Here is a 13,545-nt window from a genome sequence, read left to right on the forward strand (position 1 = left end):
TTACAATATATTCATGTCAACTAGTTTATGTGATCCATTTATCATATTATTTTCATTGCCCTCACCTAATCTATATATATAAAAGCTTAAGTGGCTATCCAACTGTCAGACTGGTAGCTATGACATGCACTGACCACCAGGGGCCAGACTCTCAGGGGCCAGGAGCTGCTGAGCCGCAGTGAATTGGCAGCTGCGGTTCTTGGGTGACACAGCCAGAACTAGAGAGGAGGTGCATCACCCCAGAACTGCCCTCTCACAATCCAGGGCCTCTCAGTGGATGTTGGAGAGCCAGTTTTCTCCCAATACCTGCAGGTCAGGCCGAAGGACCCCACTGGTTCACAAATCCATGCATTGGGCCTCTAGTTTCTAAATAATTTCATATAATGACACTGGAACTTTGATTCTTCCAGAATTACAGTTGTTTCTTTAACTCCTAAAGTTAGGCCCAAAGGGACAATATTTTGAACTTTTAGGATATGCCTTGAAGAATCTGAAATAGAAAATTTTTTCATTGCACAGTACTTACTTCCTAATTAACCTAGTGCATTCCTTACTCAATATTTACCCTATATTTTACAGGGTTATCTATACTAATAAAAGAGTAATATGCTCATTAGACCAGGAGACCTTCTGGTAGACCTTCTGGACAAAGCCATGGTGGTGAGGCCGAGGCAGAGGCAGTTAGGGGGGATCAGGCCAGGAGGGGAGTAAAGTTGAGGGGGATCAGGCCAGCAAGGTGGGCAGTTGGGGGTGAGCAGGCTGGCAGGGGGGCAGTTGGGAGTGAGCAGGCCGGCAGGCGGAGTGGTTAGGGACAATCAGGCAGGCAGGCAGATGAACAGTTAGGAGCCAGCGGTCCCGGGTTGTGAAAGAGATGTCCGACTGCCGGTTTAGGCCCGATCTCTGTGGGGCCCCAGATTGGAGAGGGTGCAGGGCGGGCTGAGGGATACCCCCCCATACATGAATTTTGTGCACCAGACCACTAGTCATTAATAAAAACCCTTTTATTCTGATATTACTTTTATAATAACTGTTATAATAGCAGGAAGCACAGCCATGGCTGTGAGGCTATTGGAGAAGTTTAGGCCAGGAGAAAGAAGTGCAGAGACAATCTGGAAAGATTTACAAAGCTCATTTAGATACTTGGATTATCCACCTACAGGAAGGAGCCAGAGTTCAAATCCAAAGGGGCTAAATACTTTTAAATCTCATTACCGCTATTTCAAGGGGTTTTATGGCATTGGGTATGGTTAGGTGCCTACAAGACTGGATCTAAAATACTGAAAACACTGTTTTTCCCCATTTCCACTGCCACGCACACCTCTCTCCTATGCAATGTAAAATTTAAACAATAACAAAATTTGAATAAAATATGATCTTATAAAAGTCTTAATTTTCTCATGATGACTAGTTTAATTTTTTAAAAAATAAATCTCAAACCCTCATGCATTGTATCTTTATGAAACGTCTAATCTTATCCCAAAGAATGACCAGAAAAATATTCCTAATTATTGAGAGTGTCCATGTAACAACTACTATAATTGAGGAGGAAGAGCCTTTAGGAATAAGACAGGAAGGATTTTAACACAGCTCAAATGGCTAGAGATTGGAGTCCAAATTCAGGCCCAGAAATAATCAGAGTAAGACTGGGAGCAGGGTGACTTCAAAAGGCCAGCAGGTAAACCAGTCACAGACATTAGGGGTTGGATGAAGTTACAATAGAAAATTCACAGATGTTAAAGGGACTAGACACCAAAACAGAAAGATCCAGACTACTTTCAGACACACTTCTTAACGGGGAAGGCCATCGAATATAATTCTAATTCAGATTAGGAACTGGACAGTGCTGATTCTACCAGACACAGCCTTTAGTGTCAGAAGGTAGTGCAGCAAAACTCGACACAGTGAAGAAAAATATGCTTCCCTTATGTATTACTTGGATATAATGTGCCTGTGGTAAATTAGGAAAGTCTATAGTGCATTAAAATAAGCATTATCATTCAAACATTTATTCAGCTCAAATAAAATCCTTTAAAATCATTTGTCTAAATTTTTCACCCTAATAAATTTAATTAAAAATAAATAAATAAATGGGACTACATCAAAATAAAAAGCTTTTGTACAGCAAAAGAAACCATCAACAAAACAAGAAAGCCCACTGCATAGGAGAAGATATTTGCAAATGTTATCACTGATAAGGGTTTAATCTCCGACATTTACAAGGCACTCATACAACTTAACAGAAGGAAGATAAACAACATAATCAAAAAATGGGCAATGGACCTAAATATATACTTTTCGAAAGAGGACATAAGGGAGGCCAAGAGACATATGAAAACATACTCAAAGTTACAAATCATCCGAGAGATGCAAATCAAAACAACAATGCGGTATCACCTCACACCTGTCAGAATGGCAATCATCAACAAATCAACAAGTGACAAGTGCTGGAGAGGATGTGGAGAAAAAGGAACACTCCTGCACTGCTGGTGGGAATGCAGACTGGTACAGCCACTGTGGAGAACAGCATGGAGTTTCCTCAAAAAACTAAAAATGGAATTCTCATTTGACCTAGTGATCCCACTTCTAGGAATATATCCCAAGCAATCAGATACACTAATCAGAAAGGATATATGCACCCCTATGTTCATAGCGGCATAATTCACCATAGCTAAGATTTGGAAACAGCCTAAATGCCCATCAGCAGATGAGTGGATTAGAAAACTGTGGTACATCTACACAATGGAATACTACGTTGTGGTAAAAAAGAAGGAAATCTTACCATTTGCAACAGCATGGATGGAACTGGAGAGCATTATGATAAGCAAAATAAGCCAGTCAGAGAAAAATAAATATCAAATGTTCTCACTCACTTGTGGATTATACTGAACAACATAAACTGATGAACAAAAACAGATCCAGAGACAGAGAAGCATGCATCAGACCATCAAACCTCAGAGGGAAGGTAGGGGAGGGTGTGGGTAAGGGGGAGAGATCAACCAAAGGAGTTGTATGCATGCATGTAAGCCTAACCAATGCACATAGACACCAGGGGGGTGAGGGCATGAGTGGGGGTTGAGGGGACAACGGGGGATAAGGACCCATATGTAAAACCTTAATCAACAAAGAAAAGAAAAATAAAATAAAAAAATACTACAGTGATCTAAAAAATAATAATAAACAAACAAACAAACAAACAAATTAGAGGGAGAGAGAGCAAACATTGCTGCTCCTAGCTTCTAAGAGGTCACCTCTAAAGGAGAATAAAATGAAGAGCTCACATTAGAAAAGAAAGCTAGACCAACTTTCCTCTGTTAAAACCATTACAATAGCATTAGTCATCTAAGCTTGACTCGTCCTTAATGTGGAGCTGATTTTAATTAGCACACTTTAAAAACTAACTTCAAAATCTTCTGAGGAGCTATCATCGCCATGGCTATCAATGTAATCATGTAATAATTTCTGTAAAAAAAATGTACTCAAACTGCCTCTTCTTTAAATTTATTCTTTATGCATTTGTATTTTTTTATATTTTTAACAAGGGGATGTGCTAATATAATTAATAATGGGATATATTCATATACAGGATGTCCCAAAACAATGTATACTCACTGGTAGCTCAATTTTGAAAATGAAATGTATTTTTAATGAACACTGCCTTTATAATTACGCAAAGTGTATATATATATATTTTTTTGAGACATCCTATATATTAATTAAATCAACACAAAGTACTATGTTAACAAGCTATCAATAGTTTTCTCTGAGGGTATAAATTTAGAGTTGAATCAAGTTTGCCATTAGTTTTCTGTAACTTTACAGGCAGATATTAATTTTAATAAGAATTATGTGGAAATATTTTATTAAAATACTATGTTTAAAATCTTATTTCATTATAAAACTACGAGAGGCCCGGTGCACAAACATTTGTGCACTCGGGGGGGGGGGGGTCCCTCAGCCCGGCCTGTGCCCTCTTTCAGTCTGGGACCCCTTGGGAGATAATGATCTGCTGGCTTAGGACTGCTTCCAGGTGGCAGAGGGCAGGCCCAATCCCTATGTGCAGCCCCTGGTCGGGCTCAGAGCAGGGCTGATTGGGGAGTTGGGGTGCTGCCCCTGTCATGCACAGAGCAGGGCGGATTGGGAGGTTGCGATGCCACCCTCAGTCATGCTCAGGGTAGGGCCGATTGGGGGGTTGGGGCCCCACCCTCTGTCATACTCAAGGCAGGGTCGATAGGGAGGTTGTGGCGCCACCCCGTGTCATGCACAGAGGAGGGCCAATCAGGGGGTTGGGGTGCTGCCCCTGTCATGCATAGAGCAGGGCCTATCAGGGTGGTTGGGGCTCTGTACCCTGTCATGCATAGAGCAGGGCCCATCAGGGGATTGGGGAGCTCCCCCCTGTCACTCACAGAGTAGGGCCGATAGGGGAGTTGGGGCACCGCCCCAAGGGGTTGGGGCACTGCCCCCTGTCACGCTGATCTCGGTGCTGGGAGGCATATTACCCTTTTACTATATAGGATAGAGGCCTGGTGCATGGGTGGGGCTGGCTGGTTTGCCCTGAAGGGTGTCCTGGATCAGGGTGGGGGTCCCCACTGGGGTGCCTGGCTAGCCTGGGTGAGGGGATGATGGCTGTTTGCAGCTGGTCACACACCCTTCAAGGTGGGGGTCCCCACTGGGGTGCCTGGCCAGTCTGGGTGTGGGGCTGAGTGCTGTTTTCAGGCTGGCGGTTGACTGAAGCTCCCAACTGTTCCTTTTTTTTCTTTTCTTTTTTTTAATTCTGGGCCAGCTTTAGCTCTGGCTCCAACTCTGAGGCCTCTGTTGCTGAAAGCAGGTATCTGGTTTGTTTGGGTTCTATAATCGAAACAATGTATAACTCTAGCTCTGAGATCCCAGCTGGCTGAAAGGAGGTTTCTGGGGGTTTTGTTTAGCTTCTATATTTGTTACAATGTTTCAAACTGCAGGCTCAGAGGCCGGCAAGGCAGGCGGGGAACGTTGGTTTCCTCCGTCACTGAAGCAAGCAAGCCTCATGTTAGTTTCAAGTTGCCTGGCTGCTGGCTGCCATCTTGGCCGGCAGTTAATTTGCATATAGCCCTGTTTAGCCAATGGGAAGGGTAGCGGTCATACGCTAATTACCATGTTTCTCTTTTATTAGATAGGATTAGAGTAACCCCTAATTAGGAAAAATGTAAATACTTATTATTCAACTACTGTTGACAATCTATTTAAACTACGTGTGTTAGTATTAATAACTTTGAGCATTAAGCCCTTTATTTCATGCAATTTTGTCTGAAAAATTAGTATTTCCCACATTTCCTGTAGTGACAGTTCTGAAACTTCACTGTGTACAAAGGACATTTTATCAAATATGTTCATAGAATTCATTATGTCTCCAGTTAAAGCAATGTACTAAGGAAAGTACACAACATAGCAAATAGTAGGCTTATACCTTTTTGCACTATAACTATTAAAACTAAGTGACTTTATTGACCAAGTCCATAAGATTTATAGCTTTATAGAATATTAAATAGTTATATCTCATATAAGTCTGCCAACAGTTAAAGATGGATTCGAAATTTTAAACATTCCTAATCAAAGCAGGGTAAATGTTTTATATGCAAGGTACAAAACAACAACATACATATGCAACGGCACTGAGCTGTACGTACTGAAATGAAGCTTGTAAAACAGATATTGTCTTATCAACAACAGTTAATGAATGTGTATAGACAAATACTATTACAATTTAATTTAAATAGGCTTTCATCTTACTATGCACACAGGCCCTCCTCCTTTCTTCTCAGCTATGTTACACAAAAGTATGGCTCTGCTGAATTTGATCTTTTCAGTTTGTAACCAAAGCTATGAAAAACATAGTTAAAAAAAGAGTATAATCAATGGAAGTAAAATATGTGCAGAAAATAACTTTCTGATTTCTTCTTGGCTTGCTGAGAAAAGGTAAATGTACACAAAACTCAAGTGATTCTTCCTCTTGGCAGTGGTGGGCACACTCTGGGAATCTTTTTAGGTCTCTTTTAACTCTGAACCTTCTCCCAGTCAACATGATTGAGGCATGGGTATGTCCTTGTTTCTTTGAAATCTTGCTAAAAACATTACCACACTGTCCAGTCACTGTTAGCCTGTGCCAAGTCTGTACTTCACCTGAAATCTCCCCCTGACTTTTCCTGTTGGCATTCAATCAGCTCATTTTTGCTCTCTTCATGAATGCTGTGGATAATTATTACTAGTATAATATCCATATGGCTACAGAAGGAAATGAATTTCCACCCAGAGAGAAAGGCCCATTTTTCCAACTCTGCCTTATGCATTCTTCCCCACAGAATGAGTGGAATGGGGGTTTTCTCATTGATGCCATTAAAAAAATGCTGAGTAAGAATGTTTTGCTTAGTCCCTTTGGCCCTCTCTCCTCTCCCTGAGAGCTGCCTTCCTGCTATCTTCTTCCCTTAACTGTAAGTCCCAGGGATTGCAGGGTGGACCTGAGAGTGGGGATGGCATATGTGCTATAGGGTGAAGCACATGGGGGTGGGGCAAGGAAACTGGTAACGCATTTTGGTCAGAGCGTCAGCCTGTGACTTAGCCCCACATCCCCTGGTCTCCCCTCAGGTGCTCCAGGTCTAGCCTCCTACTGGCTGGGACACACAGCTTATATAGAGCATGGCAACTCCAGGCTTACAAATCCACACTCAAAAATGGCTCTTCTCAATCTTATTATTTTACAAAGAGCAGGTATAAATCTTACTCAGAATAATGAAAGTCTTAATTTTAAGAGACACATTTTCTTAGCGGGAGGGAGGAGGGAGGCAGGAACGATATTAACCAAAGAATTTATATGCATATATGCATAGTCACAGATAATAGTGGGGCGGGTAGGTAGATGGGGGTTAATGGGGGGAGGAAGAGGGACATCTGTAATACCTGCAATAATAAAGATATATATTTTTTAAAAAGATACATTTAGAAGCCTTATTTCATCTCAGTAAGAAAACCTTCAGGGCAGATTCAATATATAAACACTGAAGATTAATTTTACACTCCTTTATATTCTAGATCATTCTAGTTTTTAATCTAAGTAAATATGTCTTTCCAAACAAATGAGCAATGTAATAATGTGTAGGAAGCATATAATATCTATGATTTCAATATAGAAAAACTAACAACCATAGGCATACAATTGGACACAGTAACTACCCTATTCAAGAAAACGTAATACACTTGCACATGGACATTCACCTACTTAAAAGTAGAGACTAATGTATAAACACAGCACATGGCCAAAATACACAGTATGTATAATCTAAACAGAACATAAAAATGTAGGTTTCTCTGATCAGTAAAAAGTGTTTCTATCACCTTGTTTAGGGTATTCTTGGTCTGTGTGTGTGTGTGTGTGTCTGTGTGTGTGTTCTCCTTTTATCTGCCTCTTTAGACCGGTTTTGGATGTCAGCAACTGTTTTCCTCATGTCTCCTTACTCATCACTGCAAATTGTTCAGTACATTACACAAAATAGACACTTATTGAATATCTGAATGTATTTTATAATGAATGAGAAATCATATCCAGGCAAAACCTTATGGACATACATACAGGCAATAACCATCCACATAGACCCCAAAAAGATGTAAAATTGAGACAACTGTGGGATACTGAGTAAAAGGCCAGGTTTGATAAGGTATAAGCAAGTGAAATTTGGTTAGAAAAGGAATATACAGAGGAGTAAAAGAAACTAGCAGTTTAGCAAAGGAGGCTCAGGATCTTTAATTATGTAGAATTAATGTTCTCATTCTCATGAAATGACTATATACTCTATTTACTACTCAAATTATCCATCACTCAATTTATATAAACATTTGAATGTTTACAAATTTAACTGAATGTTCTGTTAGTCTAATTATTTTAAGTTTCTAAGTTTATTGATTTATCTCAGCAAAATCTTAAAAATTTTAATTTTAGTGCAATGTTTCAGTCACGCTCATTTTCCAAAACATATTAATAATTTTTCAGTAATTGTTTTACTTCTTTGTAAAAAAACTATTTCAGAGCCAGAAAGACTGCCATTTTACCAATGCACTTTAAAAACTAATATTAAACCTGCTTTAACATAATCACTCAAACATAAGCCAATCATAAAATGTATTTCTGCTATGTTCTTTTGTTATTCACATGCCCTTATTTTTCTGTAATGTTAGATCTCAGTTCCTAAGTAATAGCCATAGTTAATCATTTGTGTTAAACTATAAATTTCTGTAACTGAATTATACAAATAAAATGGAGTTATTTTTAATTAGGAAATTATTACATTGCTTATTGATTTACAATGGTCACACCATAATTAAATAAGGTATATGTGGTTGTAAATTTGAATTCAAAAGAGGTGCTCTACCTTAATCCATTCCCGGAATTGAAAATCATGACCCAAGAGAGTAGCAGGTATAACATAATGTGGAGATAAATTTCAAATTGAAAAATCTGGAGAAAGGGAGGGGTAGCAAATGAACATAATAGGTAATATGATCCTTGCCTTCCAAGTAGAAAGGAATGAGCTATTTACAGATAGCTTGAGTCCACGCCAGAGTTTACAATGCTTTCCTCAGCAAATAAGTAGTTTGCAAATGAATAGTTTTTCAGGTGACATAACACTTGCAACTCTAGAAGAGAACTCACATTTCCATTGTGAAGAATTTCATGATAAACAAGACATTTTATCTGATATACAGTGACAGATGATTAAGACAGTGCATTATACTGTATTCAGAATCCTTTTTTTTCAGGACTATCAATCCAACCATAATGGTATGTTAGAAAAGCGTGCACACTTGGACAATTCCTCCCACAACAATAGCATTCCAAATGTTTCTGCAGATGTTTGGCGAAGATTGCCTTTGTGACAAGAAAAGCTGTGTAGATGCTCATAAGCATAAAAATCTACACAAGAACAAGGAGAAATATTTTCCATGAGAGTTAAGTTTGTTCCTCTCAAGTAGTTTTGGAATTGAAATTTCAATGTGAGGCATCAAATTTAATAAGCTTTTATGCATCATACAGAATATTATGAATTACATAGTCATTTTTTATGGGGCAGAGTATCTCCCCTTATACATAAAGCATTAGGTAAGATTTTACAAGGAAAATATCAAGGCTTTATTATATAAAAAGTAGGTTCAGTTTCCACTTGGGTATTTAGCAGTCGGACGATAGATGATGTGGCTATGAAGTAAATTAGTAGTTTAAAGAGTTCCTGATGTTCCAGAGACCTGTATGGGCCTATAGGAGCTACTATTGGATGTCACAACTGCTAATTCTCTTACCTTGTATTTCCTGCTTCCTTCTGTGGCATTGTAATAAATTGTCACAATTAAGGTAATGTTCGTGCTTTTGATTTTTCTAATTGAAACCTGTGAAATCTATTACATGCATCCATTGAATAGTTTTTATATAAGAAAACAAAACTAGAGACTCTGGTACTTAGAGAATGATAGAGCTGTTAAATGGCAAGATAATTTTCCTTCTTTCCAGATATTTATTCTGACATCCATCCTCTTCCTAATAACCTAAACTTAATTTATTCTTTACATGAAAAATTTTCCTACTTTGAGATGTTTTCTTTTTAATTTTACACTTCTTGAGACTAGAATCTTTTTATATAACTTAAAAGTGCTTGCAATCTAGTATTGTTGTTTATAAATATAACATAGGGTTTATAATCACTCAATAATGTAGGTAATAATGATGATAATATTATCAATGTAAGTAATGCTTTCCAGATTGGAAAAAGCAAAACATATTTTGAACAGCAAGGAAAATACATCTTTGTTTTAAGAGTTTTTCAATTATCTTTTAAATAACTGTATGTTTTAAAAATAATAACATGAAGCAGAAAATAATATTAATTACAAATTTAAATTAGTTTTTAATGATCTCTATAACTGGTTTCAACACAAAGAAAACCATGCCAAATAAGCTAATATAACAATTTTAGAAATTAGCAAAATTTCAACAGGTTAGTGAGAATCTAGTATCTTAATATCATTCATTTTTATTAACTTTAATTTGTTGGACATTCATTAAGGTATTGATATGTATGAGCTTAATTTTAATGGAGATGAAAACAACTTCACGTTAGAAATATATTGCAAAAAATTTCTATTGATGATACAGACTGATACACACATTAGAAAGATACAGGGTTTGCAGCTGGTTTCTAGTTTAGCCTGGCAATACTTATTAGTGAGCAAATGTCCTATATCAGATGGTGTCTTAAGTGATGTGTGTTTTATAGACATGGGTCCATGTTCTGATTGAGCTTCTAGAGTAGTGGATGAGCACTCTTTTTTTTTTTATCAAATAATCACATTTTTTAAAGTGAAAAAAATCCAAGTTAAAGAAATAAAACCTATGGAGGGTATTTTTTCCATTATTTTCTGCATATTTTATAAGATATTTACGAGGGAGGTGAAGAAAGAGTTCCTCAAGGAACTGCCCAAGGACTGAGATCTGAAAAACAAATGGGAATGAACTAGGTGAGAGGAAGGAGACGAGGGTAAGTGCCAGGCCCCTGCAGCAGGAGGAGGCAGAGAAGAATCAGAGGGAAAGACCCTTGTGTCAGAGCAGAGAACCAGGAGCAGCCTGAAACAAGAGGGGGCTAGAAGACGGGAGGCCAGAACTTGCAGGCCCTTGTAATCACATAAGATTTCCTGTCCATGCACGGTGAGTCTAGAATTAAAGTCAGAAGATCAGATTTGCATTCTAAAGAACAGCTGCAAAACAAACAAGAAAGAAAAACAAATGTAAAGTGTCCAGAAAGGAATGTAATAGTGAAGAAAAAGAGATCAGGCAGGACTTGTAGAAATAGTAATGGACGATTAAGTCATTCAACTCCTCTGTCATTTCCCTCAAATCTATAATAATAAAAGCATAATATGCTATTTAAACCGGACGGCCGAACGACCTTCCGGACGACATCCCAGATGGCCTTCCAGACGAAGCCGCTAGGAGGGCCGAGGCAAGCTGCGGCTGCGAGGGCTGAGACCCTGCATGAGTTTGGTGCATCGGGCCTCTAGTATAAAATAAGGGGGTTAGACTGGATGACTTCCCCTTCATTTCTAACATTCTATGAAACAAGTAATTCCAAAATAAAAATGTACCTAATGGACAGGATACTAGGTATAGAAACAACAGTTGCTAAAAGCTTAGCAGATACCTCTACAGGGCAAATGTCTCCTTGATCCTATTGCAACAGAGACATTCTAAACGAGAAAACTGAATAGATAATTTGTATTTTTGTTTCCAAAGAATACATTATTAGCCTTTTTAGCAAATTGAATGTAGTCTCCTCAGAGGAAGGTAATTTCTCTCTTAGCTCAGCTACAGGGTTATTTTAATACATTAGGAAAATAAGATAATTTTCTGCAAATTGAAAAAAATGTTTTTGCACAGCAAAGGAAATCATCAACAAAACAACAAGACAACCTATTGAATGGAAGAAGATATTTGTTAATGATACATCTGATAAGGGGTTAATTTCCAAAATTTATAAAGAATGCATAGAATTCAACACCAAAAATACAAAAGTCCATTAAGAAATGGCAGAGGACATGAATAGATACTGCAAAGAAGACATACAGATGGCCAATAAATATATGAAAAGTTGTTCAACATCACTAATCATCAGAGAAATGCAAATTAAAATCACAGTGAGATAACACCTCACACCTGTCAGAATTGCTTTCATCAATAAATTAACAAATAAATGTTAGCAAAGATAGGGAGAAAAGGGAACCTTTGTGCACTGTTGGTGGAAATGCAGATTGGTGCAGCCTCTGTGGAAAACAATATGGTTGGTCCCCAAAAACTTAAAAATGGAGCTGCCTTATGACCCAGTGATTCCACTTCTGGGTATACGTATATCTGAAGACACCCACAACAGTGATTTGAAAGAATAAATGCATTCCTATGTTGATTGCATTGTTATTTGCAATAGCCATGATCTGGAAGCAACCCCAGTGCCCATCAATAGACAAGTGGATAAAAAATGGTTGGTGGTACATACATACAATAGAATATTAATCAGCTTAAAAAAAAGAATAAAATCTTAGCATTTGTGACAGGAGGGACGTACCTAGAGGATATTATGCTAAGTGAAATAAGTCAGTCAGAGAAAAAGAAAATACAATACAATTTTACGTATATGTGGTATCTAAAGAACAAAATAAAACTGAACAAACAAAATAGAAACAGACTCACGGATACAGAGAATAGACAGATAGTAGCAGAGAGGAGGAAAGTTGGGGAGCTTGATGGAAAAGGGGAAGGGATTAAAACTTACAAATTGGTAGTCACAAATAGTCCCGAGGATGTAAAGTATAGCATAGGGAATATAATTATGTATGGTGCCAGGTGGCTACTTGAAATATCGGGGTTACCACGTTGTTGGGTATATGATTGTCTAAGCACTATGCTGGACACCTGAAAACAATACAGAATATTAATGTAAACTGTAACTGTATGGTGAATTCTAGCTTCTAAAATCCCATGAAAATTAATTAAAAAATCAGAAAATTAAAATAAAAATTGTTATTTGAAGATATAGTTTATTTTTGAAATTATTACCATTGTTTTACAGATTGCTGGATGTTAGTGTGTCCAAAATACTTTTCCTTTACCTTTCAATTTATTAATTTTCATAAGTATTTTAATTACCATTCTTTGTGGGAAGATAAATTAGAGCAGTACATAATACAAAACCCCAGTTATACCTTCTAAATTAGAAAATAAGTATACTTTTTACCACTAATAAAAATTAAATTTAACATGGGTTATGCTCAGTGGTCAAAAATGTTTAATTTTTTTATAGAATCCCTTCATCACATGTAAAATTAATTGGTCTTTTATTTTTTACTAATTTGAAGGGGCAAATAATTCAGATGTTTTACTAAAATCTAAAATCTAGATGGCACAGAACTATAATTATAACAACAGTTTCCTTCTAGGTATATATATTCAATATAGACTTTGTCTCCTGATCAAGATTACATAAAATTATTTTAAATACACATATTTATCATGTATTCTAAGTCCAAAAATTCTGGAATTCAAAACTCAGAAAACCAAATATAAGATTGTCAAACCTAATCACTCAAAGGAAAATCTAGAAGTTTTGAAAACAGACACTCATTTCTAAATTGATTCATAAATTTTAATCAATGAATAAACATTTTCATTTTTCAAACTAAAACTGATAAATCTTTTATTCTGTGATGATATTCTTGTAGGTTATGAATATTTAACCATGTTTTCCAAACTCTTTTTTCTTTGCTATGGAGACTGAGGAGATTGCTGCCACGTATATTGTTACTGGAACTGGAGTCGTTTAAAAGTAAGATGAGTAAACTGGTGCACGTATTAGTCATATGGCAGGCAGCCAAGTCTAGGAAGCTTTGTGCAGTATTACGAGTATAAATGAATGAAACAAGAAACTTTATTTCAGCAGAATTGTGCTCCTGAGATTTTATCTTCATGCTGAAAATATGCAGCAC

The 13,545-nt window shown here is 37.2% G+C and overlaps 1 protein-coding gene across 2 annotated transcripts in view; it reads right to left on the reverse strand.

Moving 5' to 3' along the window:
* CCSER1 (coiled-coil serine rich protein 1) overlaps positions 1-13,545 on the reverse strand; it is a 1,185,560-nt gene that overhangs the window by 198,644 nt on the left and 973,371 nt on the right. The gene's annotated exons all lie outside the window — the stretch shown is intronic.

Source organism: Myotis daubentonii, chromosome 1 (assembly GCF_963259705.1).
Source record: "Myotis daubentonii chromosome 1, mMyoDau2.1, whole genome shotgun sequence".
NCBI lineage: Eukaryota > Metazoa > Chordata > Mammalia > Chiroptera > Vespertilionidae > Myotis > Myotis daubentonii.